This window comes from Rhamphochromis longiceps, linkage group LG6 (genome assembly GCF_057381845.1).
Source record: "Rhamphochromis longiceps isolate RC_006_pf linkage group LG6, R_longiceps_female_GT1.1, whole genome shotgun sequence".
Taxonomy (NCBI): domain Eukaryota; kingdom Metazoa; phylum Chordata; class Actinopteri; order Cichliformes; family Cichlidae; genus Rhamphochromis; species Rhamphochromis longiceps.
This window is the reverse complement of record NC_140562.1, coordinates 6,197,248-6,215,290: the sequence shown is the minus strand read 5'-3', so window position 1 is coordinate 6,215,290 and position 18,043 is coordinate 6,197,248. Positions and strand designations below refer to the sequence as shown.

Sequence of the window (18,043 nt, the reverse complement as noted above, 5' to 3'; positions counted from 1 at the left end):
AAAAGGTCATCATGCCGTATTCTATCATTTGCAGACTTATATTATTAAAAGATTACCGTATTTTCACGACCATAAGGCGCACTTAAAAGTCTTAGATTTTCTTCAAAAAGTACGGCGCGCCCTATAGCGCAGTGCACCCTGTGTGTTGTAAGGAGGACGTAGTAGAGAACACCATGAGAACGCTAAAGGGTGAAGTGTGGGGGCAACCCTGAAAATGGCAAAGAGACACGCTTATGAAGCACAGTTTAAACTGAAGGCCATCAGCTACGCGGAGGAACATGGAAATCGAGCAGCGGCGAGAGAATTTAAGATTAACGAATCGATGGTTCGCAAATGGAGGAAGCTGGAAAACAAGCTCCGGCAGGTCAAGAAAACGCAGCTGAGTTTCCGCGGACATAAGGCGAGGTGGCCCGAGTTGGAGGAAAGACTCGAGCGGTGGATCATCGAGCAAAGAACGAGCGGGAGAAGCGTTTCGACGGTCACCATTCGGCTAAAAGCAGTTTCACTTTCACTTTTTATGAAACGGTGCTATTTTTCCATCCGGACCAGGACTACGGTAGCGCAGCAACTTCCAGCGGATTATAATGAAAAGCTGGCCATCTTCCGCTCCTACTGCAGCAAACACATCGGCGACAAAAACATCCAGCCCAGCCACATCACAAACATGGACGAGGTCCCGCTCACTTTTGACATCCCGGTGAGTCACACTGTGGAGAAGAAGGGGACCAGCACGGTAGCGATACGCACAACGGGGCACGAAAAGTCTTCTTTTACTGTTGTGCTTGGCTGCCATGCTAATGGACAGAAACTGCTGCCTATGGTGATTTTTAAGCGAAAGACTTTGCCTAAAGAGAAGTTTCCAGCAGGAATCATCATTAAGGCAAATGAAAAGGGCTGGATGGATGAGGAAATGATGAAAGAGTGGCTGAGGGAGGTGTATGTAAGGAGACCAGGTGGTTTTTTCCACGCATCACCATCGCTCTTAATCTGTGACTCTATGCGTGCCCATCTCACAGCCGATGTGAAAAAAAAACTAGTGAAACAAATGAACTGTGAGCTTGCTGTCATTCCGGGAGGCCTGACAAAGGAACTCCAACCGCTGGACATCGGTGTGAACCGCCCGTTCAAAGTAAGGCTGCGAGCGGCCTGGGAGCGATGGATGACCGATGGGGACCACAGTTTCACCAAGAGTGGAAGGCAGCGCCGGGCGAGTTACGCCACAATTTGCGAATGGATTGTAGATGCTTGGGCTAACATGTCTGCTGGCACTGTTGTTCGAGCTTTCGCAAAGGCCGGCATCATTTCCGAGGAGCCGCACGGCACGGAAAGTGACTCTGACAGTGAAGAAAGTGAACCTGGCATGTTTGATGGAGATTTAGCGCAGCTGTTCAATTCAGACACAGAGGATGAGGACTTCGATGGGTTTGATTGATGATAAAAATGTGAGTACCAAACTTTGTTTTGCTCCTGCTTTATTTTTAAATACGCACACTTGTATGCTTGTGTGTTGTTGATGATGACGATTACTGGTAATAAAAATGTGAGTAAGGTACCGAACTCAGGTTTGCTCCCGCTTTATTTTTAAATACGCATACGGTACTTGTATGCGCCCTATGATCCAGTGCGCCTTATGTGTGTGTTAAATACAGTAATGGCACACATAACTGAGACTGCGCCTTTTAGTACAGTGCGTCTTATGGTCGTGAAAATACGGTATACTGACTACTAAGTACAATTTTCTATTGACAGTACACGTACTGGAAAATTATTTACTAGGACTCACCTATCATGCGTCTGGAGAGCGCAAACTCCGCCATTGTTGTTTTCCATCAAACACTCATTAAAACAGCGACCTACAGGTATGTTAGCGCACTCATCCCCGACTGTCCGAGGGAGGGGCGGGGTCACACGTTGAAACAGACGGAGGCGCAAGGCAGCCCAGGTGGGGAAATTTTGCCTCTACATTTTGCGACTCATTTTATTTCTCTATCTGATAAGAAAACTATTCAATCAGGTGTGATAAATACATTTTACAGGGTTTATTTATCGGATAAAATACGTTAAATGTCACCGTTATTATTTGCTGGCCCGGAAACAGCGGGGGTGTCCAAATTCAGAGGCTGCTTCCACCTGAGGACCCGCCCTTCGCGGTCTAAAGAAAGCCGGGTAGTACGTCACGAGCTCCCTCGGTGGAGTGAAACTCTGCCGTCTGCTCCTTGCTATTTAAAATATAACCCGGGCGCTGGCGTAAACTCTCGACCGTCTCACACTTTTTCTGTTTGACGTTTATTCAGCTGTGTGAAAACCCCAGAAGAACCCACCCAAGGGATTAATAAAGTTACATTTAATTTAATCTAATCTAATAACTTTAATCTCAGCCAAACCGATTTACTCACAAACAAATAAAACACTGAAAAAGCCAAACAATAACATTTTTTAAGTTATCAAAGTGACTTGTGTAGCCCTGTCTGCAATTATTCGGGCTTGCAGTATAAAGAAAAAGTGTACTGTAATAAAAAAATGGTTAAACTATAAATAGTTGATAAAACGTTTAAAAATCATATGCTTTGGTACAAATGTATTTCATTTACAGTTAAGAGTCCAATAAGTAAAAGGGTTTCATGATTTAGAGTTCATTTTCTGTGCACACTAAATATGTTGGGGTGTAACCTAAGTTTATTTACCCATCTAGTGTCAGTTATCTCAATATGGTATTGTCATTGGTTGTTGTGCTGACGAGCCAGTCAATGTCACTCTTCTCTGTTATGGGGGCGGGACAAGTGGTAAGGTTTGTGTGAATCTGTGGGAGCGGACACAGAAGCTAAGTCCGAAGAGAGAGATGTCGTAAGGCAAACGTGGTGTGGATTTTGCATCTAAGTGTGTCATTGAGGTCGACTCCCCGTGGTCCTGATAGTACTTATTTGTGATCTGCAAGAGGTAAATGAGACTGTGTGCCTTGACATTTGTACTGTAACTATTCGTTATAGTGATATAATATCGTGATATGTGATGCTAACTAGCGACTTGCTAATTAGCGCAACTTACCGCGTTATGTGCTGTGATACCATGCTGTATGTTTAGCTCTGTGATTTTCAGCAAAGCATGCTAATGCTAAATCGTTATGTGATAGCATTTGGTATTGTAGCTCAAGTGTTTTAATGTGTTTAGAAGCCGAGGGACGCTCTGAAAGGAGAGAGAGGTTTCTGCCCGGATGGACCCTGCTGTTTCCTCGCCCCTGACTGTTGTTTCCTCGCCCCTGACTGTTGTTTCCTCGCCCCTGACTGTTGTTTTCTTACCCCTGACTGTTGTTTTCTTACCCCTGACTGTCTTCACTACTGGTGAACTAACTGCCCGTTTCTGATTGCCCCACTAACAAACTCATTGGACTCGTGAGTACTAACTGGAACTAAAGTGCACATATTTTGTTTATTGCTCAGTTTGAGTGAAGCGGCCATCAGTTTTAGGCCTCACCGCACCCAAACTTCGAATCAGGCCTGCATCAAGCACCGTGCTACAGGTGTAGTGTGGACAGGTTAAAGTGTGTGTGTGTGTGTGTGTGTGTGGGCCCACTGTTACACAATCGGTTTAAATTGAGTAAGTGTGTAGTTGATCAAAGTTATTGTCAAAGGTTGAAATTCATCCATGTTAAAGGTGTGAGCTGTTGTAGCTGAAATAACAGTTGAAATACCTAAAAAGGAGGTATTTTGGGTTGATAATCTTTTATTTAAAATCCATGTAGTCATTTTTACAGTATTTTTGTTTGTTTATTTGAATTCAATCCATTTTATTAAAGTAACTGTTTATTTTATTCATTTCTTTTGTCTAAATAAATACCCGGTGAGGGATAAATTTGTGTAAAATACAGTTGTGGTGGTCCTTATTATAGCAATTAGAGGGTATCAGGTATTATTATCAGTAGCACTACGAACCCAGGCCCAGTCTCATTGTACTATATACTCTAGCTTTACCATAGCTACGTGGGACCTGGGTTACATAAATGGAGGCACCGCTGGGATATTTAACTAAAGTAAACTAAATTTATTTTTGGACCAAGAGGATAACAGGTCGACCCCACAACTGTCAAATTGTTAAAGTAGTCAAACGTGCAACAAAAAAATAAACCAGATAGCAATGATGACACAACAAAGGAGCAGACCGTCACAACTTGAGTTGGTCAACTGGTGCAAAGGGGAATCAATAGATTTGAAACATGCTCTACTATTGTATGGGGTACCGGAAGGTGTTTCGAGAGATGAAATAGAAGAAACAGCAGGGACTATCAAAGCTTTGGGAAAAGTAGTAGTTAAGGGAAAAATGTTTAACTCTCAACTAAAATCATTAATGGTGTTGTGTGAGTGTCGTGAGGAGATAAACCCCACGACAATCCCCCCTGAGATAATGCCAATAAGTGGTGGAAGTGGCTGGAAAGCAGTGTACTACATTGAACCTCAGCCAGATGACTTTGAGGGAAAGTTACTCACTTTTCTGCAGAATGAAGGGAAAACCTTAGAGGATATCCAAGGGTTACGCACCCACGGAGGGGAAGTGGATGGTAATTCTGAAGCCATCATCCGTGCAGTAGGTGAGTTAATGGTCAGAACAAACAAACAGCCTGAAAGCCATCCATATAGACGTCTAAGGACATTTTCCGGGGTCATTCCCACCCCAGCTGGGGAAGAAGTCTTGGATACCTGGTTGGAGCAAGCGAGACTCCTAGTAGATGAAGGCGAGTGCTCCGATAAAGAAAAACGTAGACGCATACTGGAAAGTCTCAAAGGGCCTGCCTTGGAGATCATTCAGGCCGTGCGTCTGACTCAACCTGATGCTAGTTCCCAGGACTACATAGAGGCCATAGAGACCATTTTTGGCAGAGTAGAGTCCGCAGAGGAGCTCTATCTGTCATTCAGAGCCCTTCACCAACAGCCTGGTGAGCACCTGTCTGAGTTTCTGCGAAGATTAGAGAGGTCTCTTGTTAAAGTAGTCCAGGGAGGTGGTTTACCAGTTAGTGCTGCTAACAAAGCTCGGTTAGAGCAGTTAGTTAAAGGATCCACTTCTGAGCTTATGTTGCTTCAGTTGAAAATAAGGGAGCGAATGGAAAATCCTCCCTCATTCCTGAACTTGTTAAGAGAGGTGATGGAAGAGGAAGGCCGTCAAGCAGCCAAACAAAGCCAGACCACATCTAAGTGTCACCAAAGGGTTCGCACAGTTAAGGTGGAAAAGGAGAAAGAGTCTGAAGCGGTCACTCAGAGTGAACTGCAAGCTCAGATTCAAGAGTTGAGAGCACAGTTAGAGGAAAGAAACCACTCAGGAATTCAACCGCTGTCTGATTGCACCATCAAACCCCCAACAGAGAAGCAAAAACAGAAAAGTGATTCGCAGAGCGAAATACGGGCACTCAGAAAGCAAGTGAAAGCACTAGAAAATAAAATGAGTGTGATGGCGGTGAAGTCTACAAGTGAGCCCCCACAAGAACACTCAACTCAGTCTCGCAGAGACAAAGCAGCTTCTTACCCCAAGCCTGCTTCTTTTAAAGCATCATCTGCTAGAGAGAGTGATGAATATTTCTGCTATAAGTGTGGAGAAAATGGTCACATAGCTACAAGGTGCACTGCACCCGAGAACCCGCAGAAAGTCATAAGAAAACTCATACGATTAGTACGAGGAGTATCTGGTCCTAACAAGGAGGACCCAAATCCTACCGGAGAAGAGCAATGCGTTGCTTGGACCAACAAGGTCGAAGTCCCAGAAACTGACACAGGCCTGCCTGAGGGTCTTGTAGGCCCGTCATTTATTCACACAGTCAAAATCAATGATGTGGCCTGTGATGCTCTTATTGATAGTGGGTCTAACGTGACTATTATCTTTGAAAGCTGGTATAACCAACACTTGGAAGATGTCCCCATAAAACCTCTCTCTCGCTTGGGACTCTGGGGACTTGCTGACACAGAGTATCCCTACAAAGGCTATGTTGTTGTAGAGATGGAGTTTACCAAGGAGATCACTGGTGTCTCCGGGCGAGTAGAAGTGCTCGCATTGATTTGTCCTGACCCGAAAAACCAGCAACAAACCCCCGTGTTGGTGGGCACCAATACGTCTCTGTTCCGCCGCTTATGGGACTTGGTGCAAATGAAAGGTGACCAGAACACAGCTCATTCCATGAGAATTCAGTCTGTGTATGCCCCCATTAGGGCACAGGAGCAACTGCCAAAAAATGATGTGCTGGGACAGATAAAATGGAAAGGGCCCTGCCCTCTTTCTATCGCCCCAGGAGCAAATTGCTATGCCACCTGCAAAGTAGACAGGCACAGTGCCCCCTCCAAAGACCTTATCTTGATTGATGCACCCTCTACCCAGTTACTCCCCGCCGGCGTGCTGGTACAGCCAGGTGTGCTCTCAGATGCTGGTATAGACAGCAATAGCTTGAATGTGCTCCTCCAAAATGAGTCCACCAAGACAGTCTCCATACCAGTGGGATCTGTCATTGCTGAAATGTTTGCTGTGGATACAGTCACCCCAGTCCAACCCTCTGACCTGGCCACTGAGAAAATAGATCCAAACCTCTTTGACTTTGGGGACTCCCCTATCCCCGAGGAGTGGAAAAGTAGACTTCGGCAGAAGTTAGCTGAGAGGAGAAATGTCTTCTCAATGCAGGAGTGGGACGTTGGCTTGGCTAAAGGTGTTGAACACCACATTCGTCTACATGACCCTAGACCTTTCAGGGAGAGGTCAAGGAGACTAGCCCCAGCCGACATTGATGATGTGAGGCGACACATACAGCAGCTGTTGGCTGCTGGCATTATAACAGAGTCCCGTAGCCCATATGCCTCCCCAATTGTTGTTGTGCGGAAAAAGAATGGGGCCATAAGAATCTGTATTGATTACAGAACACTGAACAACCGCACTACACCTGATCAGTATACAATGCCACGCATTGATGATGCCTTGGACTCCTTGTCAGGCAGCCGATGGTTCTCAGTCCTAGATCTGCGTAGTGGCTACTATCAGATAGAAATGGCTGAGGAGGACAAGGAAAAGACGGCATTTATTTGCCCCCTGGGCTTCTATCAATTTGAGCGCATGCCACAAGGGATCACTGGAGCTCCTGCAACGTTCCAACGCTTAATGGAAAAGGCTGTTGGGGACATGCATCTTCTGGAAGCCCTTGTGTATTTGGATGACATCATTGTCTTTGGAAGAACGCTTGAAGAGCATGAGCAACGCCTCTTTAAGGTGTTGGACAGACTAGAGGAGATTGGTTTGAAAGTCTCCATTGACAAATGTCAATTCTGTCGTCCTCAAGTTAAGTATGTGGGTCACATTGTATCCACCAATGGAATAGCCACCGATCCAGAGAAGGTTGAGGTGGTGAAACACTGGAAAGTGCCCACTCACTTGAAACCTCTCAAGTCTTTCCTCGGATTTTGTAGTTACTATCGGAGGTTCATAGCCAACTACTCCGCCATTGTCCGTCCTTTGTCAGAACTCACCAAGGGTTATGCACCCACTTGGAAAGACCCCAAAGCCAAGAAGAGTGTAGACCCAAACCACACCTATTTTAAAGCATCCGAGCCGTTTGGGGAACGATGGACTCCAGCCTGCCAGGCTGCTTTTGAACAGATCCGTGAATGTCTGATCAATGCTCCAGTATTGGCATTTGCTGACCCCACCAAGACATACATCCTGCATGTGGACGCCAGCATGAATGGTTTAGGTGCTGTCTTGAACCAAGAACACCCCGAGGGCCTAAGGCCGGTAGCTTTCGCAAGCCGAAAGCTCAAAGACTCAGAACGTAACTATCCAGTTCATCAACTGGAATTCTTGGCATTGAAGTGGGCCGTTGTGGATAAATTTCACGACTACCTGTATGGTGCCAAATTCATTGTCAGGACTGACAATAACCCCTTAACGTATGTATTGACCTCGGCTAAGCTCAGTGCTGTAGGGCATCGCTGGCTCGCTGCCCTCGCCACGTATGATTTCACCATACAGTACCGCCCTGGGCGCCACAACATTGATGCTGACTTGCTGTCCCGACAGTATGCCCAAGAGGAAGTTGGAGAATGGACTTCCATCCCGCCTGCTGGCATTAAAGCTCTCTGTAAACGAGCCTGCATCAGGGAAGGAGCAGTTGTACCTGACAGATTGGTGGATCAACTTGGTGCTCCTGCCTCTGCAGTACCAGAAGCCTATGCATTTCCTGTGAATCTCAGCGTAAACATCCTCGATCAGCTGAGCCCAAAAGACATTCAAACATCACAAGATATGGACCCTACCATTGGGCCATTGAAGAAAGCCATCAAGAGCAATAAAGAGTTTGCTCGCTCTAAAACTGACTCGCCAGAGACTGTGATGCTCCTCCGTGAAAGTCGCAAATTGGAGTTGAGTGATGGAATACTCTACAGAGTAAAAGAAAAAATGGCTGGAAAACAAAGCCGGCAGCTTGTCTTGCCAGCAAGATACAGGTCTATGGTGTTAAGGTCTCTGCATGATGAGTGTGGGCACATGGGAGCAGAGCGAACAACAGAACTGATTAAAGAGAGGTTTTACTGGCCTCGTATGGCAGCTGAGATTGAGCAGTATATTCGCACTTGTGGAAGGTGCATCTCCAGGAAGACGCTCCCTCAGCGTGCCTCGCCCTTGAATCAGATAACAAGCAATGGCCCTCTAGACTTGGTCTGCATTGATTTCTTACAGATAGAGCCGGATTCTAAAGGTGTTGCAAATGTGTTAGTTGTGACAGATCACTATACACGTTATGCACAGGCGTTTCCTACCAAAGATCAAAGAGCCATTACCGTTGCAAAAGTCCTGTGGGAGAAGTACTTCATGCACTACGGTCTACCTGCACGAATACACTCTGATCAGGGCAGAGACTTTGAGAGTCGACTGATCAAGGAGCTGTTGTCCATGTTGGGGATTCGGAAGTCACGAACGTCTCCCTACCACCCGCAAGGTGATGCGCAACCGGAAAGATTCAACAGAACCCTTCTAGCAATGCTCGGTACCATGGACACTGCAAAGAAACAGTGTTGGAGCCAGCATATCACCCACCTGGTACACGCGTACAATTGTACAAGGAGTGATGCCACGGGGTACTCACCTTATTATCTCATGTTCGGGAGAGAAGCTAGACTGCCCATCGACGTCTGCTTTGGAATCTCGCCAAATGGTGAAAGTGAGTCCTCCTACCAACAGTATGTTTCACGGATGAGAAAAGAGTTGCAGGACGCATACAAACTTGCATCAAATGCAGCTACAAAAAATCATCTGAAGAACAAAGCACATTATGACCAACGCGTGAGAGATCTGCCTTTGGAGAAGGGAGACAGGGTTCTCATTCAGAATGTTGGAATAAAAGGCAAGCATAAACTGCAGGATCGTTGGAAATCTACACCGTATGTTGTAGTGGAGAAGTTGCCTAACCTGCCTGTTTATAAGGTAAAACCAGAACATGGTCCAGGTGTACTCAAAACTCTCCATCGAGACCACCTGCTGCCCATTGGTTATATGGTCAGGATGCCTAATCCATCGGATGACACAGGACACATTAGGAGACCCGTAACCAGAGCACATCGTGCCCAGAAAAGTCAAGCAGTTAAACCGCCTGATCCAGTTGAAGAAAGTGACACAGCATCCTCAGATGAAATGTTTGAAGCTGTCCATAATCCGCAAAGTTTTGGTGTGCAAGAGGTCAGGAGACAACTGGCAATGCCACATCAGACTTCGGAAGAGGATGACACTTCTGAGGAGGAACATTTTGAAGAAGCAGAAAGTCAACCAGTAAGAGAAAGTGAAAACTCATCTGGAGATGATACACCTACTATGCTGGAATATGATGCTCAAGAGACAAATGAGTCTATGGGAGAGCAAGAGGAGGAACGGGAAACAAGTTCACCCTTTTCAAACAGAACCCGAAGTGACAATTCTCATAGAGGTACAAGAAATGAGAGTGAACAGTTCTCCACATCCCGAAAATCCCTCAGGAAACCAAAACCACCCTTGAGATTGACCTATGAAAAGCCAGGTCACCCATCTTGTGAGCCTGTTACCATCATGCACCATGGTATGGTCATTCAACTAAAATTAAACCCTCCAGACGTCAGTGAAACAAAGGGACGTTCTAAGTCATCGAAGAAGTTCTTAGGAAGTGAGGATGACCATCACCCTGTAAAGCTAAAGAGAAGTCAGAGGTGTGATGAGGACATCTACACGGTTAGAAGGGGGAGGGTGTAGCCCTGTCTGCAATTATTCGGGCTTGCAGTATAAAGAAAAAGTGTACTGTAATAAAAAAATGGTTAAACTATAAATAGTTGATAAAACGTTTAAAAATCATATGCTTTGGTACAAATGTATTTCATTTACAGTTAAGAGTCCAATAAGTAAAAGGGTTTCATGATTTAGAGTTCATTTTCTGTGCACACTAAATATGTTGGGGTGTAACCTAAGTTTATTTACCCATCTAGTGTCAGTTATCTCAATATGGTATTGTCATTGGTTGTTGTGCTGACGAGCCAGTCAATGTCACTCTTCTCTGTTATGGGGGCGGGACAAGTGGTAAGGTTTGTGTGAATCTGTGGGAGCGGACACAGAAGCTAAGTCCGAAGAGAGAGATGTCGTAAGGCAAACGTGGTGTGGATTTTGCATCTAAGTGTGTCATTGAGGTCGACTCCCCGTGGTCCTGATAGTACTTATTTGTGATCTGCAAGAGGTAAATGAGACTGTGTGCCTTGACATTTGTACTGTAACTATTCGTTATAGTGATATAATATCGTGATATGTGATGCTAACTAGCGACTTGCTAATTAGCGCAACTTACCGCGTTATGTGCTGTGATACCATGCTGTATGTTTAGCTCTGTGATTTTCAGCAAAGCATGCTAATGCTAAATCGTTATGTGATAGCATTTGGTATTGTAGCTCAAGTGTTTTAATGTGTTTAGAAGCCGAGGGACGCTCTGAAAGGAGAGAGAGGTTTCTGCCCGGATGGACCCTGCTGTTTCCTCGCCCCTGACTGTTGTTTCCTCGCCCCTGACTGTTGTTTCCTCGCCCCTGACTGTTGTTTTCTTACCCCTGACTGTCTTCACTACTGGTGAACTAACTGCCCGTTTCTGATTGCCCCACTAACAAACTCATTGGACTCGTGAGTACTAACTGGAACTAAAGTGCACATATTTTGTTTATTGCTCAGTTTGAGTGAAGCGGCCATCAGTTTTAGGCCTCACCGCACCCAAACTTCGAATCAGGCCTGCATCAAGCACCGTGCTACAGGTGTAGTGTGGACAGGTTAAAGTGTGTGTGTGTGTGTGTGTGTGTGGGCCCACTGTTACACAATCGGTTTAAATTGAGTAAGTGTGTAGTTGATCAAAGTTATTGTCAAAGGTTGAAATTCATCCATGTTAAAGGTGTGAGCTGTTGTAGCTGAAATAACAGTTGAAATACCTAAAAAGGAGGTATTTTGGGTTGATAATCTTTTATTTAAAATCCATGTAGTCATTTTTACAGTATTTTTGTTTGTTTATTTGAATTCAATCCATTTTATTAAAGTAACTGTTTATTTTATTCATTTCTTTTGTCTAAATAAATACCCGGTGAGGGATAAATTTGTGTAAAATACAGTTGTGGTGGTCCTTATTATAGCAATTAGAGGGTATCAGGTATTATTATTAGTAGCACTACGAACCCAGGCCCAGTCTCATTGTACTATATACTCTAGCTTTACCATAGCTACGTGGGACCTGGGTTACACTTATATATCATGTTTAACCTGAGTAGTGAAAGACCGCGGGGGTTTGAAGACGATGTGTCGGTCAGCTCAGATATTTGAAGTTTACACAGCTACATTCTCACCTGAAAATATGTTAAAAGTTTTTTTTTGCGACCCAGAAAGAGAAATAAGAGTAATATTAAAACTAAGTAGCTGCCGCCATTGGTGGAAACTGGAATTCTGCGATATGGTTTTTTAATTTTGTTGTCCAGGTGGAAATTCGGGAGAATGGTGGCTCCGGGGTTCTCCCGGAAAAATCGGGAGGGTTGGCATGTATGGTTGTGGCAACATCACTAACCTTGTCAAACACCTCAAAGTAAATCATATCACAGAATATGAGGCGCGTATGTTGAGACGAACTGAAGAGGAGGAGAGGGACAGGTGCTGCTAGGGCGAGACAGACGTCTCTCACAGAGTCCTTTAGTGCTGCAGGCAGGCAAGGTGTTCAAATAGCCACAACTTCAGTTTTTTTATTTCTATATCATGAACCCTGCATTATTAAGTGATAAGAACAAGTAATCTTATGTCCTGTAATCATTATGACGCTATAATTTGAGATACAATAAATAAAATACGTTTTTGTACAAAGTATCGTATCGGATCAGTATCGTCGATACCACCCTGAATATTACTTGGTATCGGATCGGAAAGGAAATCAGTGGTATCGCACATCACTACTCCAAAGCCTTTCATGTCTGTCACGTGTGCTGGGGGTAAAGCACAGGGTGCCAGTAGTGGACCTGCAAATTCTTTTTTTTGTATTCTATGGCAAATGCCAACTGGGCTCCACAGTGCTAAACACTGAGCACAGGACCCACTTGAGGATGTCAGGCCCTGAGGCCACCCTCTTGAGGCTGGTTTCTGACAATCTGGTCAGAGACATTCACACCAGTGGCCTGCTGGAGGTCACTGCTCTGGCAGTGCTCATATTATTCGTCATTCCTCAAAGGAGCAGATACTAGTTAGGGACCTTCTACGGCCCTGTCTAGCTCTGTCTCCTGGAGTTTCCTCCATGCTCTTGAGACTTTACCGGGGGACACAGCAAAGACACATATTGATGTTCCATGATGGAGGATTTGGACTGTGAAACCTGTGTAGGTTCCAAGTATTGCCTGCTGCTACCAGTACTGACACCCTAGCCAAATGCAAAACTAGTCGGACACACTATGAGGTGACTAGTTTGCCCAGATAATTATAAAAAAAAACATAATAATAACAACAACTATCTGCAAAACTACGTCCACTTATATAACACAGCCCTTCATTGTCATTGCACGTGTACAACGGCATTATGGAGGCCGAGGTCTCAGGAGACGTGAACTCGGATCGCTGGATTCAAAGTCAACAGCGCTAACCATGACACCAGGTCAGTTTCTGGTCAGTTTCATGAGTACAAAGGTGACCAACGGTCAAAAGTAACCTCCAGGCCACACCAAGCCAAACACACGTTTGCACACGTAAATAAGTGTATTGTTTATGTAAACACGTGTACTGTTTACATGCAGAAGCTAAACATAGCTAACGTGCTATTCGTTAGCCCCGTTTAACTCCCACAGAGGTACTACAGTCAAAAACCAGTATGAAGAACGAAAACTTCCCACAGCAAATTCGACACAAATATTATAAAAAGTGGACCGAGTAGTTTAATGATATTACTACCTGATTACTTGTGGAGCTCCAGAACCACGTTGCAAAAAGTCTCCCGGAGAACCACGCAAGCTAACTTCAGGGAAATGAGCGACACTGTATCCGTTACGTACCTTCAGTTTAAAAGCATTGCGACGAACTGGAACACAATGAGAAGTCATACGGACGTAAATTAGTGCAAACTTCTCAAAGATAAATACTAAAAGCAGGGGTATTGAATAAGTCTTGTGGGGCTCTTAGCGATTTAGGTTTAAGGAATTCAAGTGTTCCCCATTTTATCCCATTTGATAACCTAGCTTTGGGATAGCATTTTATAAAATGCTATTTTATTGTTCCATTGCTGTAATAATAGTTCCATTAAGAATGCCGTCATAAAATGGATATGGTATGAATTGTATCCTTATTTGTACTGTATAGTTAGGTTTAAATAAGTTAAGAAAGTGGTCCAAAGTATTCTTCTATTTTATTTTGAAGGTTAGAATTGCTACATCCGCTGGTTATGTTTGAATTTGACCAGCTACAGCCACATGTTCGTGTGTAACACGTGGGGTTGTATTTTGCTGTGGGTTTTGTATTAAACTACAATTTAAATTCTAAAGTAAAAAGTAGAAGTCAGGTTGGCTCTAAATGGTCTCACAGTATAAAAGCTTTAAAATCTAATATGCAGAAGCACAAATACTCACAGTGCAGAGTCATGTAAATTATTAAACTGGCTATCATAATTGTTGATATATTAATGTGTATATCACTTTAATGGATACTTGTTTTTGTTTTGAGAACTGTAGCTCTTGTGGCTTTTGTCATCATTGTTTGTTTGCTTGTTTAGTAAAATAAGGTTAGGAGATAATTCTGTTCTTTTTTGCAACTATTATTATGTTTTTAATACTAAAACATCAGCTGAGAATATAAAAAATATCTCTTGATGAACACACAGTAAGCTGCACAAAGGAAGTTGGCACAGGGTGTAAGTACAGGTAAGACCACTGGGTGGCACTACAACACTCTTTAATGTGACTGAGCTATGAAAACAAAATACATTACATTTAAGAGAGGCTTTAAGCCTCTTACCAAAATTAAATGCTTTAACTTATATATGATATTTGTTTTTCCATATTTACTTTATTTAAAAAAAACACTGACATGTTACAACTACAGGTACACCTTTCTGTCAAACTCTGAAATCATTTGACAAGGAGGGGAGCCAACATGACTCACTGATGAGGTGTAGAGTGTCAGTAAAAGATACTTTGTGATTAAGCAAATCTCGTGGTCCAAGAACTGTGTTAAAAGCTTTTGTTCTTTTCCAAAGCATTCCTTGGCAGCAGGGAAACTTAAATACAGCATAAAATAGGGAGATGTTTGCTGGACTCACTCCATCCAGCTCCTCCGGAGCCCCCTCTTGTAAAGGTGGGTGTAATTTATAATTTACAATTTATATTAGTATTGTCTTGTCTTCTTTATTTCTTTATATTTTTCTAACATGCTTACTATGACTGAGGGAGCTCTGCAGACGAATTCCAATGTGCCTTGACTGCTGGTTTTATGCACAAATGGCAAATAAAGAACCTTGCACCTTCCTGAATGCCAAGTTTCAAATATCTCAAAAAAGGACTACCTTTTGACTTGACACACATTTCTAGGTGTACATGAATATATTTGGGAAATGGACTGGTTCTTTTCTACTCTTCTGAGCACTCTTTGTGCATTCACCCCTATTCGCACAAGCACATTTTCTTAGTGCTTTCTAACTAACATTCACACACACATTCATACTCCGATGGATGCATCAAAGAGCAATTTGGGGTTAGTATCTTGCCCAAGGATATTTGGCATGCACAGTAGGGGAAGCCAACCTTCCAATCAGTAGATGTCCTGCTCTACCGCCTGAGCTACAACCACCATCTTGAGCTGGTATTGTTGGCTCTATACATGACTCACCTCACCAGAATTGTGCTTGTGTCTGAATCCAAGTGGATGGCAAATGAAACATCAATATGTCTTATACGACCTCTGCGTCCTATGATATTTCCTATAATAACACTGTGTAAACAATTATTCCCATTGTGTCACAGGACAATACAGTTGGCACACATCATAACTGAAATAAAAATTCATCTGTGCAGTCAAAGAAAACCTTGAACACAGTTCCCACTAAATGACAATTGCTCAGTCAATTCTACATGCACACTGCACAACAAAGCCGGAATGTACAAAAATAAAATGAATGCAGGCTATCAAGGTCATTTAGACATTGTTTGAGAGAAATAGGAATAGAACTCTTGTAGGTCATACTTTATTATTAGCATCACAGAGAAGCTTGTCACCTCAGTCAGTGCTTTTGTTTTGAGCATGTAATGTCGCTTTGGCTCAACTGGCTCACAGCAGAAAAGTCATTCTCACGACTCTTAATGCAGTTCTCAAATCAATAACACATTTCCTCACCCACATCAAGGATTCTTATTGTCTTCACACACACCTTTGCTGTTTCTACACATGCTTCACCACTAAAGATATTTTGTTACTGTATTGATGCACTTCACACTTGAAACTGACAACTCATCAAACAGTTTGTACTTTTGTCAGGCACAGCTCTAGATCGCTCACTTTCTTGAATACTGTCCAGCATTGCATTGCAGTGGAACAAGTGTACCTAATAAAGTGGTTGCTGAAGGTATGCCGCGTGACTTTACTGGACTATACAGTAGTTGGTGCTATGTTCTCAGACTGTATGTATTTTCTTTGTCTTTTCCTGATTCGTGTAATTTCACTAGTATTTGGCTTTTCTCTATTTCAGCAATTTTGTAAAGTTTCACAAAAATCCTTCACATTTATTTTTTGTTTCTGAAAAATGATTACAGTAGGGCTAAGTGCAGTAGATGCCATCATTCGGCATAACCCTCAGCTTTCTCAGTTTGCTAAGGACACTAAGTTGGAGAACACCATAACTGCCTGGAGAGAGCAAGTCAGGGCTGGTGAGCTTACTCTCTCACTCACTAAATCTTCCCCATCGCTGCTTCAGCAAGACACACACTCCCCACCTGCCTCTACGCTGCCACGGACTTCCTCTCCTTCCACACGCCAGCCAGGACCTTGTTCACCTGTCCGTTCGCCTGCCTTTTCCTGGCAGCTATTCAATTCAATTCAATTCAATTCAATTTTATTTATATAGCGCCAAATCACAACAAAAGTCGCCTCAAGGCGCTTCATAGATACAGAGAAAAACCCAACAATCATATGACCCCCTATGAGCAAGCACTTTGGCGACAGTGGGAAGGAAAAACTCTCTTTTAACAGGAAGAAACCTCCGGCAGAACCAGGCTCAGGGAGGGGCGGGGCCATCTGCTGCGACCGGTTGGGGTGAGAGAAGGAAGACAGGATAAAGATATGCTGTGGAAGAGAGACAGAGATTAATAACAAATATGATTCAATGCAGAGAGGTCTATTACAGTTTTTTACAGACGCTAGGACACATGTCTCAATACTTAGGTCACTTTTGCAAAACTCTTCACACAATTCTCCTAACTGACCGTCAGCTTGGCAAAGCAGTTCATTTCACATTCAAAATGCACTACAACTACCAAAACACTTCATTCAGGTCTCAAATAAACTCATTCTTCCAGAACACTAGCAAAGGTTGACAGCCAACAAACACACTTTGTCACCCACAAAACAATGACCTAAAAAACACTAACAACATGTAGCATGACACAGTGTTTTCTTGTGTAAAACAAGGACACATCTCTGTTTATAATTTCAATATATGTTACTGGAATGGATCAGACATCATGCAGAATTCGTTAATATTTGTTTATGTATTTTTATGTTTTTGCACTAAGTAATCCCAAAATACAAGAATTTGTATACACACACCATCCACTGATACACATACAATAGTAATGCTAATCTACTCGGTCTCCTCCATTTGGCCACAGGTTCTCATCCACATCACATCTTATGTCATCTAGGGCAACACACCTAGGAAAGAATCTTCTGGCTGCCAGAATTGAAGGAGTTGAACAATTGAAGGAGTAACACCTGTGCAGATGTTCATCTACAATGAGAATCAGCTGTGGCTGGTTAAACTGCATTTTTAGATTTAAAATATGTTTCAATAAAATATTGCTGTTGGATTTTGCTGTCTTATTCAGTTTTGCATTGTGTTATTGTTTTGGCCATAAGTTTAACAGTTTTGAAAACAGTATGTAAGCACATGCAAAGTGTCCTGTACGTACAAAGGTTTTTGGCAGTTGTTGTGTCTGAGTGAGAAGATAATTCATGAAATTTGAGAGATGTAGTCATTGAATGCATTTTGTGCCAAAACAATGATAACTGATCCTCAGTTTAGCCCACATAGACTTCTGTTGTGCTCACTGTGTGAGGAGTTTTGCAAAAGTGACCTAAGTATTGAGAAATGTGTCCTAGCGTCTGTAAAAAACTGTAATACATAGTGAGTGAGAAAGGTGACTGGAAAGGAAAAACTCAATGCATCATGGGAATCCCCCGGCAGCCTACGTCTATTGCAGCATAACTAAGGGAGGATTCAGGGTCACCTGGTCCAGCCCTAACTATATGCTTTAGCAAAAAGGAAAGTTTTAAGCCTAATCTTAAAAGTAGAGATAGTGTCTGTCAGGGG

The 18,043-nt window shown here is 43.3% G+C and overlaps 1 protein-coding gene and 1 long non-coding RNA gene across 2 annotated transcripts in view; one reads left to right on the top strand and one right to left on the bottom strand.

The window, feature by feature from the left end:
• naf1 (nuclear assembly factor 1 homolog (S. cerevisiae)) overlaps positions 1-13,515 on the bottom strand; it is a 29,271-nt gene extending 15,756 nt beyond the window's left edge. The window contains exon 1 of the mRNA XM_085409021.1: positions 13,423-13,515. The gene's annotated coding sequence lies outside the window, so the exon portion shown is untranslated. The remainder of the gene's footprint in view (positions 1-13,422) is intronic.
• On the top strand, positions 10,581-11,150 carry LOC146667334 (uncharacterized). The gene is made up of 2 exons (XR_014912045.1): positions 10,581-10,708; positions 10,940-11,150. It is a non-coding gene; the product is annotated as an uncharacterized LOC146667334 (long non-coding RNA).
• Positions 13,516-18,043: the final 4,528 nt, after the last annotated feature.